Raw genomic sequence first — 18,110 nt, 5'->3', positions numbered from 1 at the left:
CTTCACCATCTAGCGCCAGAACACCTGGGGTCCATCTCGAATGCTGCCAGGGCAACAGCCAGGTTCCTCCTATCTGGTCACAGGGCAGGGCCTATCCGGTTCTGGCTAAACCACTTTGGGAAAACCTCCTTTATATGACGGGTGGCAAACAGGGTGTCTGTGGGTGGGGGGAGGAGCTGGAAACGATTTGTTGGTGACATATCTGGTCACGCTGGGACAGGATCACAGCATGGCCGGCCCTTCTCATTTTCCCAGTTATTGGGGTGGGTCTGCGCTTACCTTTGCCTGTGTGGCTCTGCCATGTCCCGAAGTCACTTACCGGTTTGATAGCTTCCCTTTGCCTACTTTGTGTCTTCTTCCTTGTCTTCAGTGCCCAGCCGATGCTACCCACAATTGGGCACCCAATATGTGCTTTGGATGCAATCTAGTCTGGCAGACATTCATTGAGCACCTGCTGAATGCAGGGCCCTGGTGCCTTGCACCTGAGTCCCTTAGAGCTTGTCCTCAGGAAGCCAGTGACATCTGCGAGGGTTAGAAGGAGGTGCCTGAGGGCACCAGCATCTTCAAGAATCTACACCCTGCCCCCAACCCTGGCTTTGCAGTCGCCACCAATCCCTGCCCTTCCTTCTCCCTCTTGGTCCAGAAAAATAAAACAATCAATTAACTAACTAGAAATTAAATAAATGTTTGAGGGAGCCTAGGTGGCTCAGTTGGTTGGGCATCCGACTTTTTGATTTTGGCTCGGGTCGTGATCCCAGAATCATGGGATCAAACCCCATGGGATCATGGGATCAAACCGAGTCAGGCTCGGTGCTGAGCCTGCTTGTGATTCTCTCTCCTCTCTCTCTCTCTCTCTCTCTCTCTCTCTCTCTCTCTCTCTCTCTCCCTCTGCCCCTCTCCCCCATGCACTCTCTTGAAAAAACAAAAAAGTTTGTTTTTGTTGGGGTGGCTCCGTTAATTGTCCAACTTCGGTTCAGGGTGTAATCTCACAGTTCATGAGTTCGAGCCCCAAGTTGGGCTCGGTGCTGACAGCTCAGAGCCTGGAGCCTGCTTCAGATTCTGTGTTTCCCTCTCTCTCTGCCCCTCCCCACCTCTCTAAAAAATGAATAAACATTTTTTTAAAAAGTTAAAAAAAATTTTTTAAATAAAAATTTGAAAAAAAAAAAAAAACCACCAACAAACAATTTTCATGACTTGTTGAATTTTCCAATTAGTTTGTCATCCAGAATCGGGTTTGTCAACCTCAGCACTATTTCCACCTGGGGCCACCGGATCGTTCCTTTTTTTGCGGGGACTGTCCTGTGTATTGTAGGATGTTTGGCAATATCCCTGGTCTCTAAACACTAGGTGCCAGGAGCACCACCACCCCATCATGACAACCCCAAAAGCATCCCCAGACATGGCCCAAGGTCACCTGAGGGGCAGAGTCACCCCCCCAGCAGACAGCCACGGATCTAGAGCTAGGAACGAGCTGGCACGGGAGCCGGCTGGTGTTCCAGGGGCAAGGCAGCAGGACTTGTCCGCGGGTATTACACCCCGAGACAGCAGGCAGCAAGGGAGAAAACTGCCAAACCCCGAACCGTCCGGCGTGGAATGCATCAATGGGGTCATTTCGTGCTCAGAACAGTCCCAGGTATTTCTGCACCGTGGCTTTCAGGAACGTTAGTGATAACGCCGAGCAGGGAGAGCAACAATGTCGATTGCACTGTTTACTAAGGTGGGGAAGTGGGGTGGGGGAGACAGCTTTGCGTTCAATGTGTGTTTAGAAAGCAGATCGGTAGCTGCTTGGGGAAGAGGGGCAGGGAGGGGCGAGAGGGAGTTTGGGAGTGATGGACAGATCTGTTCACTACCTTGATCGCGTTGATGGTTTCATGGGTGTACCCAGACGTCAAAATGGATCAAGTTGTACACTTTAAATACGTGCAGTTTATCATGTGCCAATCATATGTCAATTAATCTGCTTCTAAAATGTATTTCATTGTTTAAAGTTTCAGGGCTTGAAAGGCATTATTTTGGAAAACTGACTAATGTGCAGTAGCCCGTTCCTTGACTGTGCCAGATAAACTGGGGGGTACTTAAGAGCAATGCAGCTCTTGAGAAGAAAACAGAGAAAAAGGAGAAAACAATCGCGGGCCTCAAGGTTGGCCTAAGGAAGGAGGGAGAGCCGGCGTGAAGTCAGCTAGAGCTTGTCCCCTGGCTCAGAGGAGGCACTGGTTTTTCCGTTGGACGATGCTCTCAAACCAACATGTCTGGAACCGTATTATCAGGGGCTTGGGAAATAAAATAACAAACTTAGCGCTGGCTGCCAGGAAGGCAGCAGATGAGGCTCCTCCACTAACTTTAATCCCTAAAGCAAACACTGGCTCCAGAAAAAGTCAGTTAATACCTGCAGGAGGGTGGGTGCTATCCCTCCCTGGGGCACACGGTACACCGGGGGAGCCGAGAACTGTTATGGGGGCGGCTGCACATGAAAGGCACCAGGGCTCATGCCCGAGGGGATGCATTTGGCCGGGTAAGATCCTGGAGATGCCCAGGAGGGAGAGCCGTGGGGGGCAAACAGTGAGGGGCCTTTGGCTGACAGTTTGAGAGGCTTTTTAGCTGACGGAGACCTCCAAGCAAGGTTCTCAAGAGCCTGTGAGAGAGGCCAGGGAGAGAGGAGAGGGCTTGGGGTGGGGATAAGTTCTTGGGACTGTAAAGACCTGTGTGTGGAGGGTTGATTGTGCACCAGGCATTTCATTCAGTTATCCCTCAGATGGTGACTGTGGACGTGCTGGGTGCAGGACCTCCTCCAGGGCTCCAGTTGTGGTGAGGGAGGCAGACAGCAGGTAAGTAAGCACTTACAAGAGAAGTTCAGAGCAGCATAAACTCTGGAACACAAGTAATGAAAAGGGTAATGCGGTAGTGCCTGGGGGAGGGGGTGGTCTGCTGTCCCTGGGGTAGTCAGGGAAGGCTTCTTGGAGGAGGTGATATTTGAGTCGAGGCTCAAGAAAGACACAGTGATGGGGGCGCCTGGGTGGCGCAGTCGGTTAAGCGGCCGACTTCAGCCAGGTCACGATCTCGCGGTCCGTGAGTTCGAGCCCCGCGTCAGGCTCTTGGGCTGATGGCTCGGAGCCTGGAGCCTGTTTCCGATTCTGTGTCTCCCTCTCTCTCTGCCCCTCCCCTGTTCATGCTCTGTCTCTCTCTGTCCCAAAAATAAATAAAAAACGTTGAAAAAAAAAAATTTAAAAGAAAGACACAGTGATGTAGAGATCTGGAGAGAGGGCATCCCAGGCCAAGGAAACCAGGAGGTGACAGGCCTGGACATGAGCTCGTGCGCTTGGAAAGCAGACACTTCTTGGTGCAGTGGGAGCAGTCAGAGTAGAAGAGATGAGAAGGGAGGGGAGGCCAGGCTGGGTCATGGAGCCCGGTGGTGGGCTAGTCAGGGTGTTGAATTGAATTCTCAGAGCACGGGACAGATTTTGGAGAATTTTGCTAATTTACCCTTTTGAAAGGTTCTCTATGGTGGGGACAGAAGCCACATAGGGGTTCAGAGGGGGAGCCCCACAACAGCCCAGCCCAGGAGGCACTGTCCGTGACCCTCCCACGTTACCTGTGAGGTCGGGGACTGCCTTGGGGAATTTGAGCGACTTTCGTAACTCAGTAAGCGGGTTTGTGGGCTTCGGTGCAAGCCTGGGAAAGACGGGGTGTCTGTCACTCATCACCGTGAGAAACCAGCACTTAGGCAGGTTGGCCAGGGTTGTTAGGCCTGGGGTCCCACTGCCCACCTACTTGGGTGGGTTCAGGTACCGCCTCCTAAACCATACCTACGTGGGCATCCTAGCAGGTGACTTGGCAACAAGAGTTTCTTTGGGAAAGGGCGCCTGGGTGGCTCAGTTGGTTACGGGTCTGACATCGGCTCAGGTCATGATCTCGCGGTCCGTGAGTTCGAGCCCCGCGTCGGGCTCTGGGCTGACGGCTCGGAGCCTGGAGCCTGCTTCGGATTCTGTGTCTCCCTCTCTCTCTGCCCCTCCCCTGCTCGTGCTCTGTCTCTCTCTGTCTCAAAAATAAACAACAACATTAAAAAAAAAAAAGGTATTTTTAAAAAATTATGAAAAAAAAGAAAAGTTTCTTTGGGTTAACACTGGGAAGTTACAGAGCACTCATTTGCTGATTCTCTAAGCGCTTTATGCTAATTGCTTCATTTACTGCTCAGAACGACCCTGAGGCAGGCTATGATTATGCCCGTTTTACAGGTTAGGAAACAGGCCTAGACAGCTTGCTGGGAGTCACAGTGAAGAAGAGGGAGACCCAGGATTTGAACCTGGGGACCCGTAACGGAAAGCCCCCACACTTAAACCACTCAGCTATCTGCCTCTAGAAGAGGGTGAACCACGGCTGAATCAGACGCTGGTTCCCTCGAGCGTGGTGGTGCGGGCGGTTCAGCTGTGATTCACATTTGACTCTTTCTTGGACGAGGCCCGTTTGCCTGTATCCTGCCCGTAGTACCTGTGGCTCTTTCTGGAATGTGTGTACCGCTACTGAGCTGCCCTCCCCCCTACACACAAACATTGCAGGAGACCTTCCAAGTGTGCTGATTACCAGTCCAAATCCTGCTCTGAACGCCCCCCGGGCAAATTACGCAACCTTCTGGGTCCCCAGTGTCCTCATCTGTGAAATGGGACAAAAATCTACCCAGCTCATCAGGTGACGCCTGCAGAGTGCTCTGCACAGCATCTGGCCAGATGCACTGGCTGCTGGGATTAAGCGGCCTCCTTTTTCCTTCCGAGGCAGGAATGCTTTTCCAATGTTTATTTATTTTTGAGACAGAGAGGGACAGAGCGCGAGTGGGGGAAGGGCAGAGAGAGAGGGAGACACAGAATGGGAAGCAGGCTCCAGGCTCTGAGCCGTCAGCCCAGAGCCTGACGCGGGGCTCGAACTCACAAACCATGAGATCATGACCTGAGCCGAAGTCGGATGCTTAACCGCCTGAGCCACCAGGCGCCCCAGGAATGCTTTTCTGATGCTTCCACATGGGCCTCAAACCAGGCTTTTGGGGATGAAATCTCTGCCCTCACCCCAGCTCTTGTTTGGGAGCTGACAGATGACCTTTTCCTCCTCTAGCCAGGAGAGCTGCTAGCCTCCTCACGCTGCTGTCTGTGCTCAAAGCAGCCTTTGGTGTGGTCTGGTCCCCGGGTGGCTCACAAGGTGCCTTGTACCCATTTTATAAGCCACCTGCTCCTTTGACCTCTTGCCTCCAAGGCCAGAGATCAGCGGATAGTGAGGCAGTGCTTCTGGACCGCAGAATATGCGGGCAGCCCACTGGGGCGAATGGACCAGCTGAGGGAGGCCGGCGGGCCTTGCTGGCAGGTGCCACTCCACACCCTGATGCCTGCTGGGGGGCTGGGGGCTGTAGAGGCCGTTTCAGGCACACTAGCGGGCACTGCTCTCCAGGGGGCACCTGGCAATCTGGCCACATGGGGGCCAGACCGCTAGCTGCCCCTCAGAGACCATGTCCCCGCACCGGCCGCAGCATCGTGCTTTCCAGGCTTTCTCATCAGAGTCCTGCCGGGGCTGATCTTCCTGACCTGCGAGTTGTTGAGAGAGAAGAAATACTTCCAGATAGGATTCTAGGAAGATCGTTCTCTTGGGAAGCAACGGGGATCTTTATCACCGACATCGCGCCTCCAATCTGAGCCCTTGCACATTGCCTTCCTGGGACAGACCCTCCTGCAGCCTCCCCAGTGGTGACTGAGATAAATTATTTTTGTTATATTAGGTACATGTTCCTTTTTCCAGGTCTTTTTTTGGGGTGGGGGAAGTGGGGAGAGAGAGAGAGAGAGAGAGAGAGAGAGAATAAGCGAGGGAGGGGCAGAGGGAGAGTGAGACACAGAATCCAAGGCAGGCTCCAGGTTCTGAGCCATCCGCACAGAGCCTGACATGGGGCTCGAACCTACGAGCTGTGAGGTCCTGATGTGAGCCAAAGTCCAGCGCTTAACCGACTGAGCCACCCAGGCACCCCTCCTTTTCCCAGTTCTTATGCAACCATCAATCCAAAATGATTCAAAGGTCAAGGCTGTACAGAAAAATACACATAAAGCAACCCTACCTCTGCCCCTACTGTGTAGTCCCCCTCCACACCCGAGTACCAATTTTGACTGGATCCGATTTATCCTTCCAGTGTTTTCTTCCTGAAAAAAAAAAAAAATACATACACATTTATCGCTCTCTCCATATGTATGCTTGTACTCTTTTTTTTTTTTTTAATCAAAAGGTAGCATATAACAATTTGTTTTCTATCTAGCGATATACGCTCTGGAGAAATTCACATGATAAACATAAACAAGTCTACAAACCCAATACAATTCAGAATGAACATCAGTCTAAAGGGAAGGATGATGTCGTTGGGCCGAAACCAATGGCCGCTTGCAGGGACGTGGGACGGACCAATGAGAGCGGGCCTCCTCACGGCTGTGACAGGCCTACGGGACGCCGCCTTGTGCTGGGCGTGACTCAGTTCTCCCACTACTTTTCTCTATTTGAATTACTGCAGTGGTTCTGTTTACACAGCGGGCTGTTACATCATTTGGCCCTCACTTGGCTTCAACGCATCATTGACGCATTAAATCCGCCTCTGTTCTTTTCTTGTTAGCCAGCAGCAATTAAAAAGGACTGCTGGATGCCAATACAATCATAAACACAAATGCAAACTCGGGCAGTGAAATCCCGTGTCAAAAGGAGATCGTAAGGTGGTCAGGCCGACAGTAACGATGATGAAAATAATCATAATGGCCAACGTGTACTGATACTTGCTATGTGCTGGCCCTGTGCTACATGCTGGACAAAGTCTTACGTAACCCTCCAAAAACCCCATCAAGAAGGCACTACCCATTTTACAGATGAGAACATTCGGCCTTGGAGGGATTAAATCACTTGCTCCAGGTCACGTGTACAGGAAGTGTGGAGTCAGAAGTTTGAACCCGTGTCAGGCTGGCCCCAGTGACCACTCTAAGGGCTGGTGGCTGGCGCAGGGGGCTTCCTAAGCTCTTTGCCATCAGATCCTGGGCATAAGTGCTCACCTTGGCCAGGCCCTGCTGGGCTGGGTGAAGCAGGATATACGGGGGTCTGGAGCAGAGGGCAAAAGGGGAATGTGGTGGTCACAGTCCCTGATGGGACCTAGACTCCCAAGGGACCGTCCCCCTGAAGTTCTGCGCGCCGAGCCTGTTACGTGACCCTGCCTCCCCTCTCTCGGTATCAGAGCGAATGAACACACACACAGATGCCAAAAATACCATTTGGAAGAAAACGATCTATGTCCGTGACTGTAACAATGACACTTTGTCAGGTCCTGGCGAAGGAACGGATTGAGAGTTCTAAATGTGCCTTAGAGTCCCCAGCCGGCTCTGCTGGGCTGGGGCCGGGCAGGGCCCAGGCAGTGCCCAAGATAAGACGCAGACTCTGTGGCCGTCACCTCCCGGTGGCCTTCCGCTTCCCCCCTCCTCTTGCCCCGACTTGCTTCATCTCCCAACCCCCGCCCCTCCTGCCACCGCGTGTTTGTTCTCTCCCTGTCCCAGCCCGACCTTGTTCCCCGCAGCTCCCAGTCCAGGTGAGAGGGCGCTCAGGTAGGCCCAGAGGAAGCCTCCCCCCTTCCTCCACCCCCCCTCCCCCCACGCTTAGGTACCAGGTCACGGAGCAGGTCTAAGCTTCACAGCTTGCTGGCGACAGGCACGAACAGCTTGCTGATGAAGACGACGAGCCACTGGAGTCCCCCTCAACTGCTGTCCCAGGCTGGCGATTCGGTTCCCAAGGATCAGGACAGTCAGGCTGCTGGGGCTGACTCACTCTGAGGTTCACATAACGAATGCCTGGGTCCTCTCCGTGTCTGGACACTCCCACCCTCTGCCAAAAACTCTTCCTTGAGAGGCACTCACAGGCCTGAGGCAGCCGGCTTGGGGGGGTGGGGTGGGGGTGGGCGGGGGTACCATTCCACGCCCACCTGTGCCCCCTTCCTCAGACCCAGGCCTGAGAACACTGATACCTTCTCCCTCCCCCCAGCCAGGCCCATCGAAGCCCAGCCCTTTCTGTGAAGCCTCTTACCAAATCACACAGTCATTTGCTTTCCATTTTCCCTACATCAATACAATTGCTTGTAAAACCAAGTTGCCCCATCTCTTCGGCTCCAGGTGATGATGGGCCAGGCACCATGTGACTTCCAGAAATGCTGGTCCCATCGTGCGGCTCCCAGTGCGGTCTTCACTTGGCTCGCCAGGATTGGATCAGGGCATTCTTTTCATCTGGGTTTGAGCTTCTATTAGAACCCCACCAACCCTTTCCTATTTAAAAAAGTTGGCTTCTTGCATCACCAAAGACATCCCTGTGCCTTCCCGAGGTCCCATCTCCCAGTTCTCCACCTGGCTCGTTTGGCTTCAGCGCACTGGCCTCCCTGCTACTTCTCGGTCCCTCCAACAGCACTCCCACCCCAGGGCCTTTGCACTGGCCATTCCAGCTGGACTTCTCTTGCACAATGCTCATCTCTCTCAGGGCTTTGCTCGACCATCGCCTTCACTGCCTACAGTATGTTAACATGCAAATGCGTGCTCCCATCCCCCTCTCCTTGCTTCATTTTTCTCCAATGCACTTTTCACCACTGGACATACTCTATATTCTCCTTACGGGTTGATGTATTGCCGTTCTTCCCTCACTAGATTGTCAGCTCTATGTGGGCAGGGGCTTTGTCTGTTTTGTTCACTGCTTATCCCCAGGGGCTACAACAGTGCCTGGCACACAGTAGGCCCTCCATAAATACTTGGTGAATGAGGGGCGCCTGGGTGGCTCAGTCGGTTGAGCGTCTGACTTCGGCTCAGGTCATGATCTCACTGCTAGTGGGTTCGAGTCCCACATTGGGCTCTGTGCTGACAGCTCAAGAGCCTGGAGCCTGCTTCGGATTCTGTGTCTCCCTCTCTTTCTCTCTCTCTCTGCCCCTCCCCCACTGGCTCTCTCTCTCTCTCTCTCTCTCAAAAATAAATAAAATATTAATATTTGGTGAATGAATGGTTTCATTCATCGTGGTAGAAAACCTGAATCTACATAAAGGCACAAAGAAGAAAGAGAAGATGCTTTAGAATTTCCAATCATTTCCAATGAGCTCCCCATCTCTGGAGACGTCTCAGTGCAAACTAAGCACCCGTTCCCGGACGAGTTGCGGGACGGTGCGCGCTGCGTGGAGGTGAGATTCCTACGCTCTGCAAAATGCTCTCTGCCACTCAGAGGCGTCCTCTGCAATTTAGAGCCACTGACCAGCACAGGACTTTCCCTTTGGTGCCCAGCACCGGGTGGGGAGCCCTCTGACCCAGAAGGCTTGGGAAACAGGGTGGAGCGGAGTCACCTATCGGAGCCAAACAAGACTGCCCCAGGAGGCAGAGACCTGCAAATGGTGACAAAGGTGGACGGAAGCCGGTCCAGACGCTCACCGGCTGGACTGATTTGAGATAGGTCAGGTCATCCCCCCGTCACCAGCCACGTCCCAGCCACCAGCCATGATGTCTGGAGCTCCGGCACTGGAGAGACCACGTGAGCCACAGAAACCAGGCCCAAATTTGCGTGTCGGCCCTGAACGGGTCATGGGGGGATGGCGAGATTTGGTAATGGGGGCATTTATTTATTTATTTATTTTAACGTTTATTTATTTTTGAGACAGAGAGAGACAGAGCATGAATGGGGGAGGGTCAGAGAGAGAGGGAGACACAGAATCTGAAACAGGCTCCAGGCTCTGAGCCGTCAGCACAGAGCCCGATGTGGGGCTCGAACTCATGGACCGCGAGATCGTGACCTGAGCTGAAGTGGTAATGGGGGCATTTAGAAGCGGGGGCACTGCCAGGAAAGGAGGTGGCCCGAAAGCCCTGTTCTCCATGACAGGAGTCCCCAGCGTCGAAGAGATCAAAGGGAGCGTGACTTCACGGATACACCCCGGTGCAGGTACTGGAGAACCAGTTATCTGAGACAGGAAGTGGCTACGAGAAACACGCACCAAGGCAAAATCCCCTCTCAAGAGCTGCGTAATCTCTCCAAGGAGTCCATCTGCACAGAAACGGGGTTACTGGGGCACGTCACCCGTGGGGCGCACTCGGGGAACTCCTTGAGGGTTCACTTGGGACACTTGGGGGATCACAGGTACGGCAAACGCACAGCACACCCGCCCCCTGCGTCTGTGTCCTTGCTCGCGGCAGACCCAGCTAATCCGTCGCCAAAAGGCCGTGGGATCCTTCTCTCTACCATGTTCCGGTCACCGCTAACCCACCGGAGCCCGCACGCGGAATGAAAACGTAGCGGCTCTCCGCTGGCAGAAGAGTCGTCCCTGAGGGAGGAGCCGAAGAACTGTCTTCACCTCGCCTGCCGTGCGACAATCACGGGGTTAGGATGCCTCAGATGAGGAAACCGAGGCTCAGAGAGGGAGTGAGACCCGGCCAAGGTCACGCTGGATGCTGGTGGGGAGAAGTGGGTCCGGAGCGCTGGTCTTCTCCCTGCTCACCCAGAAGCTGTCACCTGTGACGGGACAGTTGGTGCGGGAGACACGGCACACGTGTATGTCCCCGTGCCCAGTGGAAGAAAGCATTCCGGGTCTATCTGCCACCAAGTGCAGAATGTGAAATCCCAGGGTGCTTGGGTTGGCCTTATTAAATTTGGACTTTCTGGGCTCCCTGGGTCAGCAGGGCTGCGGTGGGCAGGTGTTGCGGAGGTTCAGTGCCCAGAACATGGCTGCTGGCTGGACGTGTCTTTTTGAACATTAGTCCCTGGCCTGTGTCGGGGGCCAACTGCCCAGGACCCTCAGACAGAGGCAGCCTGGCCCAGTCCAGGGGACAGGACTTGCTTTAGGGTGGTGCCAATCCTGGGCAGGCCGTCTCTGCTCTCTTGGCCTCACATGCCTGATCCGTCGATGAGGAAGCTGACCTATGACTTAACTTTGCTGAGCCTCAGTTTCTTCATCCATTAAATGGGGATAATGATACCTCCCTGCCGAGATGTCACAAGAATGGGATGGACTAATTCTATAAAATGCTTGGCACAATGCCCCGCACATGGCAGGTGCTGAAAGAAGGCAGCTGGAATTACCTGAGGACTTGTCCAGCTGTGAGAGCCCAGCCTGTGACCCACACCGTCCTGTGGGAAACAGGCCACCTGACAACTGGCTCTCTAGTCACTGGAACTGATATACCTTGGCCAAGCTTGGAGGGTGAGAAAATGGATTTCTCTTGGATTTGCAGAGCGGCCCAGAAGTCCCCAGACGGCTGCCCCTGGTGCCCACGGTCTGTGGCAAGAGCTGCAGACAAAGGGCCCCTTACATTCGTGGAGGGAACTCCCCCTGTGGCCGGCTGGCTGGGGACCGGGTAGGTAGGTCAGGGAATCTCCTGCTTGGAAGCAGGTTCTGGCAAGGAGAGGCCTGTGACTCTCCTTACCTCTGGCTTCCCAAGGGCCCTTCCTCAGTGACCTCAGCTCCTTTGTGCCCACCCACGTCACACGGGCAATGCTGGGATGGGAACTTTGGTGGCACTGAGTGGGAGAAGGACGAGCCGGCTGTGCCTTTTGTCTGTATCGTGTTTTCAAACAACAATATGGCTCAGGCTGTAATTTTATTTTCTTAAAAAATTTTGTTTAATGTTTGTTTATTTTTTGAGAGAGAGAGAGAGAGACAGAGAGACAGAGAGAGACAGAGTGCAAAAGGGGACAGGCAGGGAGAGAGGGAGACACAGAATTGGAAGCAGGCTCCAGGCTCTGAGCTGTCAGCACAGAGCCCAATGCGGGGGCTCAAACCCATGAACCGCGTGATCATGACCTGAGCTGAACTCAAACACTTAACCGACGGGAGCCACCCGGGCGCCCCTGGCCCATACTGTATTTTTAAAAGAAAAAAAAAGGAACTGGTTATAAAATAGTACAGATAAATGAAGTTCATATACACGCACCGAAAAAGAACTAGAAGGAAATACACCAACAGGCTGAGGGCAGTTGTCCTGGGTGACGGGCTTGAGGCTGGATTTTTATTTTCTTCCCCGCGCCTTTCAACCTTTTCAACTGTGAACACGATTTGCTTTTACCATCAGGGTAGCAACAACAAAACCTGCTACCTTTAAACAGTGTCCACGGAGGGGCACCTGGGTGGCTCAGTCGGTTGAGCGTCCGACTTCGGCTCAGGTCACGATCTCGCGGTCCGTGAGTTCGAGCCCCACGTCGGGCTCTGGGCTGACGGCTCGGAGCCTGGAGCCTGCTTCAGATTCTGTGTCTCCCTCTCTCTCTGCCCCTCCCCTGCTCATGCTCTGTCTCTCTCTGTCTCAAAAATAAATAAATGTTAAAAAATAAAATAAAATAAAGAAATAAACAGTGTCCACGGGGCCCGGCTGTTTAGGCCCCCGCTCTGAGCAGGGGGCAGACTTTGTCAACGCACCCCCCCTCCGCCCGGGGCTGGGGACCCTCAGGCAGGAGTGGGGCCGGGTCCACCCCTCCAAAGGGTGAGATCTGGTTCTCCGTCCCTCAGGCTGGGGAGACACCTCCTCCCTCTGGCTCAGGGATCAGAGCCAGCCCTCTGATCCCGGAGGTGACAGAGGTCCTGGCAGCCACCAAGCCGGCCCGCTGGCCGAGCCATAGCTTGGGCTCCCCCGCCACCCCAGGGAGGGGGGTGGCGGCTCCCTGCCTGCCGGGAACTGGGCCAGGCAGAAGGACATGGTAACGGTGACGTTTCCCCCACTTCCTTTTACCTGCCCCACTGTGTCTGCTGCTGAGTCAGGGTCCCTTTGGGGACTGACCGGAGGATGTGGCATGACACAGCAGGATGTGGTGACGCTTTGGGCGGCCCCCTGAGGGCCAGGCAAGAAGTTCCAAGGAAAACGAGAGCATGAGCGGAGACGTGTGTCCCGCACACATCACCTCTTGGTCCTACAGTTGGTTCTCTCTCTGCCTTGGCCGCGGGCCCGCTCTCCAGATGCTAACATCTGCGTGTGCATCGGCCTGAGCACTTACCCGTGCCCCTAGCAGCAGCCTGTGAGGGGAGGGTGGCCGCAGACACCCCTGGGCTGGCCGACTGGCCCACATTCCCAGCCCTTTCTGTTCCATTGCTTCCACTCTAGACACCACAAGAGCTTCGGAGTTGAAAATGCTCGTGGCCTTTCCGGGGGAACGTTCTTCAGGTACAACTGTTCCCTGTGCTGCGGTGCCCCACCCCGCCTCCACTAAAGGACCGACCACTGTGACAACCTGAAACGTCCCTCCCACATTTCCAAACACCCTGTTGAGCTGCAGTTCTGGCCCTTGGTTGAGAACCCGTGAGCCAACCCTCCGGTCTTCATCCTCACTGATGCTGGACTGCTCACGTGACCCCACTAGGGGCAATGAGATCAAGGGGAGGTCTTCAGCTGAAGAGATTTTCTTTTCTTTCTTTTTCTTTTTTAAATGTTTATTTACTTATTTTTGAGAGAGAGAGTGTGCGGGCACTAACAGGGGAGGGGCAAAGAGAGGGGAAGAGAGAGAGACTCCCAAGCAGGCTCCACGCTAACAGCACAGAGTGTGACGCAGGCCTTGAACCCACAAACCGTGAGATCACGACCTGAGCTGAAACCAAGAGTCAGACGCTCAACCGACTGAGACACTCAGGTGCATCCGAAGTCGGATGCTTCAACGGCTGAGCCACCCGGGCACCCCTGGGCTAGCTCTTTATGCCTGTGCCTGGGCGCACTTGTCTTCCCCCGAGGGGAGCATTCCATTCCTTCTACCAGATTCTCAAAGGGTCCACAACAGAACGGGAGCCCTCCTGCCTTAATGTTTTCATCTCATTCATGTTGTAGGTAATACAGGTAAGCCCCAAGGAGGACAGTGACTTGCCGCACTGGTGACCGAGCTGAAGTGATCAGTGGCCTCACCTGCAGTTCTGTCCCCTCCTCTTAACCAGCGGCCCCTCCTCACAAAGGCCTGGCCTCGTGCGGCAGCCTCCTCGCAGCCTCCCTGCCTCTGGTTCCCCTGAGAGGCCTTCAGGGTGCTGTGATTCTGCCCCAACTCAGTCCTGGCTCTAAATACTAGGGTTTTCCTATGTCTACCATCTAAAAGTGGCCACAGAAATCTCTTCAGTCCCACGTGGCCTGAAACCTCGCCCACGGGAAGCGGAGTCAGTCCCTCTTCTTGAAACTGAGCAGGTCTTTGCAGCTGCCTTGATGAATAAACTGTGGCGGGAGCGATGGTGTGTGGCCTCCACAGTGAGGTCGTAAAGATAATAAGGATTCAGCCTCTCTCTCCCCAAGTCTCTCCTGACCTTTGAACCCATTGCCACGGTGCCAGGAAGTCCCTGGCAGGGCCTCTCGGAGGCTCTGGCCAATGCCAGGCCAAGGTCTCTGCTGATCAATCACCTCATAGGAGTGAAGGGCTTTCAGGATTCCAGCCTCTGCTTTCAAGTCTTCCAGCTGAGGCCCCAGGTGTGGCAGACAGATACAGTTCTCCCCTCTGGGCCCTGTCCCAATTCTTGGCCCACAGACTCTATGAGGCCAGTTAACAGTTGTTCCCTTGAACGGGAGACCCCTACGAGCTTGGGGTCAGAGGTCAGGGGCCACGGGCGCTGCCGGATGCTTTGTAGCAAAGGAGCGTAGTGACCACGGGGCTAAGAGAGGAGGGGGCCTTCCCGATCTCCTCCTCCAGCCACGTCTGAGGCTGGGGTCCACATTTGGTAGCAGCAGTTTTTTGTTTGTTTCTTTTGCCTTTTTTTAAAGTTTATTTATTTATGTTATTTATTTTAATGTTTATTTTTTGAGAGAGAGAGAGAGAGTGTGTGTGTGTTCAAGCAGGGGAGGGGCAGAGAGAGAGAGAGAGGGAGACACAGAATCTGAAGCAGGTTCCAGGCTCTGAGCTGTCAGCACAGAGCCTGATGCGGGGCTCAAACTCACAAACCACGAGATCATGACCTGAGCTGCAGTGGGATGCTTAACCAACTGAGCCACCCAGGAGCCCCTTATTTATTTATTTTGAGAGAGAGCATCGCATGGGTAGGGAAAGGGCAGAGAGAGAGAGGGAGAGAGAGAATCCCAAGCAGAGAGTTGATGTATGGGACTCGACCTCACAAAACGTGAGATCATGACTTGAGCCGAAATCAAGTCTGATGCTTAACCGACTGAGCCACCCAGGCGCCCCTTGTTTGTTTTCTTTTAAGTTTTGCCAATCTGATGGGGGAGACAGAATATCTTGCTATTGTTGTAATCTGCATTTCTCTGATATCAGTAAGGAACAGCATCTCTTCTCCTGTGGTTGGCCTTATGGACTTTTTTTTTTCTGTGAGGCGTTTGCTCACAACTTTTGCTGACTCTTCGGTTGGGTTGGTTGTCTGTCTATTCTGATTTGCAGAAGTCATTTACATGTCCTGGAAACTAATCTCCTGTCGGTTGTATGTATTATAAACATCTCCTCCCAGATTGTGGGCCTATCTTATCGTGTTGGTTGTGGTATGTTTTTGTGTTGAACTGAAGATTTGAATGTAAATGTTATCAGACTCATTTAATATTTTCCTTTATGGCTGATACTTTTTGTACCCAGGATAGTCTTCCTTATCGAGAGGCATGAGGGGGCTTTCCAGGTTGCTGGCTGTGTCCTATTTTCACGGCCTGAGTGCTGGGTACAAAGCTGGGTTCATTTTGTGAAATTTTATCACGCCGCATACTTACGACATGCGCTTTTCTTTATGCATGTTGTTAATTAACAAAAAGTTTATTTAAAAAAGAAATCGGGGGTTCCCGGGTGGCTCAGTCAGTTAAGTGTGTGACTCCTGATTTCGACTCAGGTCATGATCTCTGGATTGTGAGTTCCAGCCCCGTGTTGGGCTCTACTCTAACAGAGCGGAGCCTGCTTGGGAGTCTCTCTCTCCCTCTCTCTCTGCCCCTCCCGTCTCTCAAAATAAGTAAACATTTAGAAAGTAAAAATAAATAAAAAAGAAATAATTATTTCCCCTGACGTCATAAAAAGATTCTCCTAAAGCAATACCTATCAAAACAACACCAGCATTCTTCACAGAGCTAGAACAAACAATCCTAAAATTTGTATGGAACAAGAAAAGACCCCGAATAGCCAAAGTAATCTTGAAAAAGAAAACCAAAGCAGGAGGCATCACAATCCCAGACTTCAAGCTGTATTATAAAGCTGTAATCATCAAGACAGTATGGTACTGGCACAAAAACAGACACTCAGATCAACGGAACAGAATAGAGAACCCAGAAATGGACCCACAAACGAACGGCCAACTAATCTTTGACCAAGCAGGAAAGAATATCCAATGGAATAAAGACAGTCTCCAGCAAATGGTGCTGGGAAAACTGGACAGAGACATGCAGAAGAATGAACCTGGACCACTTTGTTACACCATACACAAAAATAAACTCAAAATGGATGAAAGACCTAAATGTAAGACAGAAGCCATCAAAATCCTCGAGGAGAAAGCAGGCAAAAACCTCTTTGACCTTGGCTGCAGAAACTTCTTACTCCACACATCTCCAGAGGCAAAGGAAACAAAAGCAAAAATGAACTATTGGGATCTCATCAAGATAAAAAAACTTCTTTTTTCTTTTTTTTTTTTTATTAAGTTTATTTATTTATTTTGAGAGAGAGAGCACACAAGCAGGGGAGGGACAGAGAGAGGGAGAGACAGAATCCCAAGCAGGCTCTGCACCGTCAGCACAGAGCCTGATGCAGGGCTCAAACTCACCAACTGTGAGATCATGACCTGGGCCAAGATCAAGAGTTGGATGGTTAACCAACTGTGCCACCCAGGCACCCCAAGATAAAAAAAACTTCTTCATGGTGAAGAAATACTGGCAAAACAATCAGCAAAAACAATCAGCAAAACTAAAAGGCAACCAACAGAATGGGAGAAGATATTTGCAAACAACATATCAGATAAAGGGTTAGTATCCAAAATCTATGAAGAACTTATCAATCTCAACACCCAAAAAACAAATAATCCAGTGAAGAAATGGGCAAAAGACATGAACAGACACTTCTCCAAGGAAGACATCCAGATGGCCAACCGACACATGAAAAAATGCCCCACATCACTCATCATCAGGGAAATACAAATCAAAACCACAATGAGATACCACCTCACACCTGTCAGAATGGCTCACATGAACAACTCAGGCAACAAAAGACGTTGGTGAGGATGAGGAGAAAGTTCTCTTTTGTACTGCTGGTGGGAGTGCAAGCTGGTGCAGCCACTCTGGAAAACCGTATGGAGGTTCCGCAAAAAATTAAAACTAGAACTACCCTACGACCCAGCAATTGGACTACTAGGCATTTATCCATGGTATACAAGTGTGCTGTTTTGAAGGGACACACGCACCCCCATGTTTATAGCAGCACTATCCACAATAGCCAAAGTACGGAAAGAGCCCATTTGAGGGATGAATGGATAAAGAAGATGTGGTATATATACAATGGAGTATTACTCGGCAGTCAAAAAGAATGAAATCTTGCCATTTGCAACTATGTGGATGGAACTGGAGGGTATTGTGCTAAGTGAAATTAGTCAGTCAGAGAAAGACAAATATCATAGGACTTCACTCATATGAGGAACTTAAGAGACAAAACAGATTACCATAAGGGAAGGGAAGCAAAAATAATATAAAAACAGGGAGGGGGACAAAACAGAAGAGACTCATAAATATGGAGAACAAACAGAGGGTTACTGGAGGGGGTGTGGGAGGGGGGATGGGCTAAATGGGTCAGGGGCACTGAGGAATCCACTCCTGAAGTCATTGTTGCACTAGATGCTAACTTGGATGTAGATGTTAAAAAGAAAATGAATTAATTAATTTAAAAAATATTCTCCTGGAGTTTCTTCTAAACGTATTAAACTTTTGTCACTCACAGGTAAGCCTTGAATCCACCTGGAGTGTGTGTGTGGCTTGAGGTGGGGATCTAATTTTACTTTTTTTCCATATGGATCACAACTGTCTCAACACCACGTATGAGTCTTTTCCCCACCCGTTGGTGGTGTCTCTCCGTCACAAGCACACGTTCTCCTTCATGCATGGTTGTGCCTCTGAGCTCTCCTCCTGTTCAGTTCATCTCTTCATAGCCTGATGCCAAAGCTGCTGTGCTCAGTTTCTTTAAAAAGC

The sequence above is a fragment of the Prionailurus bengalensis genome, chromosome B3 (genome assembly GCF_016509475.1).
Source record: "Prionailurus bengalensis isolate Pbe53 chromosome B3, Fcat_Pben_1.1_paternal_pri, whole genome shotgun sequence".
Classification (NCBI taxonomy): Eukaryota; Metazoa; Chordata; class Mammalia; order Carnivora; family Felidae; genus Prionailurus; species Prionailurus bengalensis.
This window is presented reverse-complemented; position numbering follows the sequence as displayed.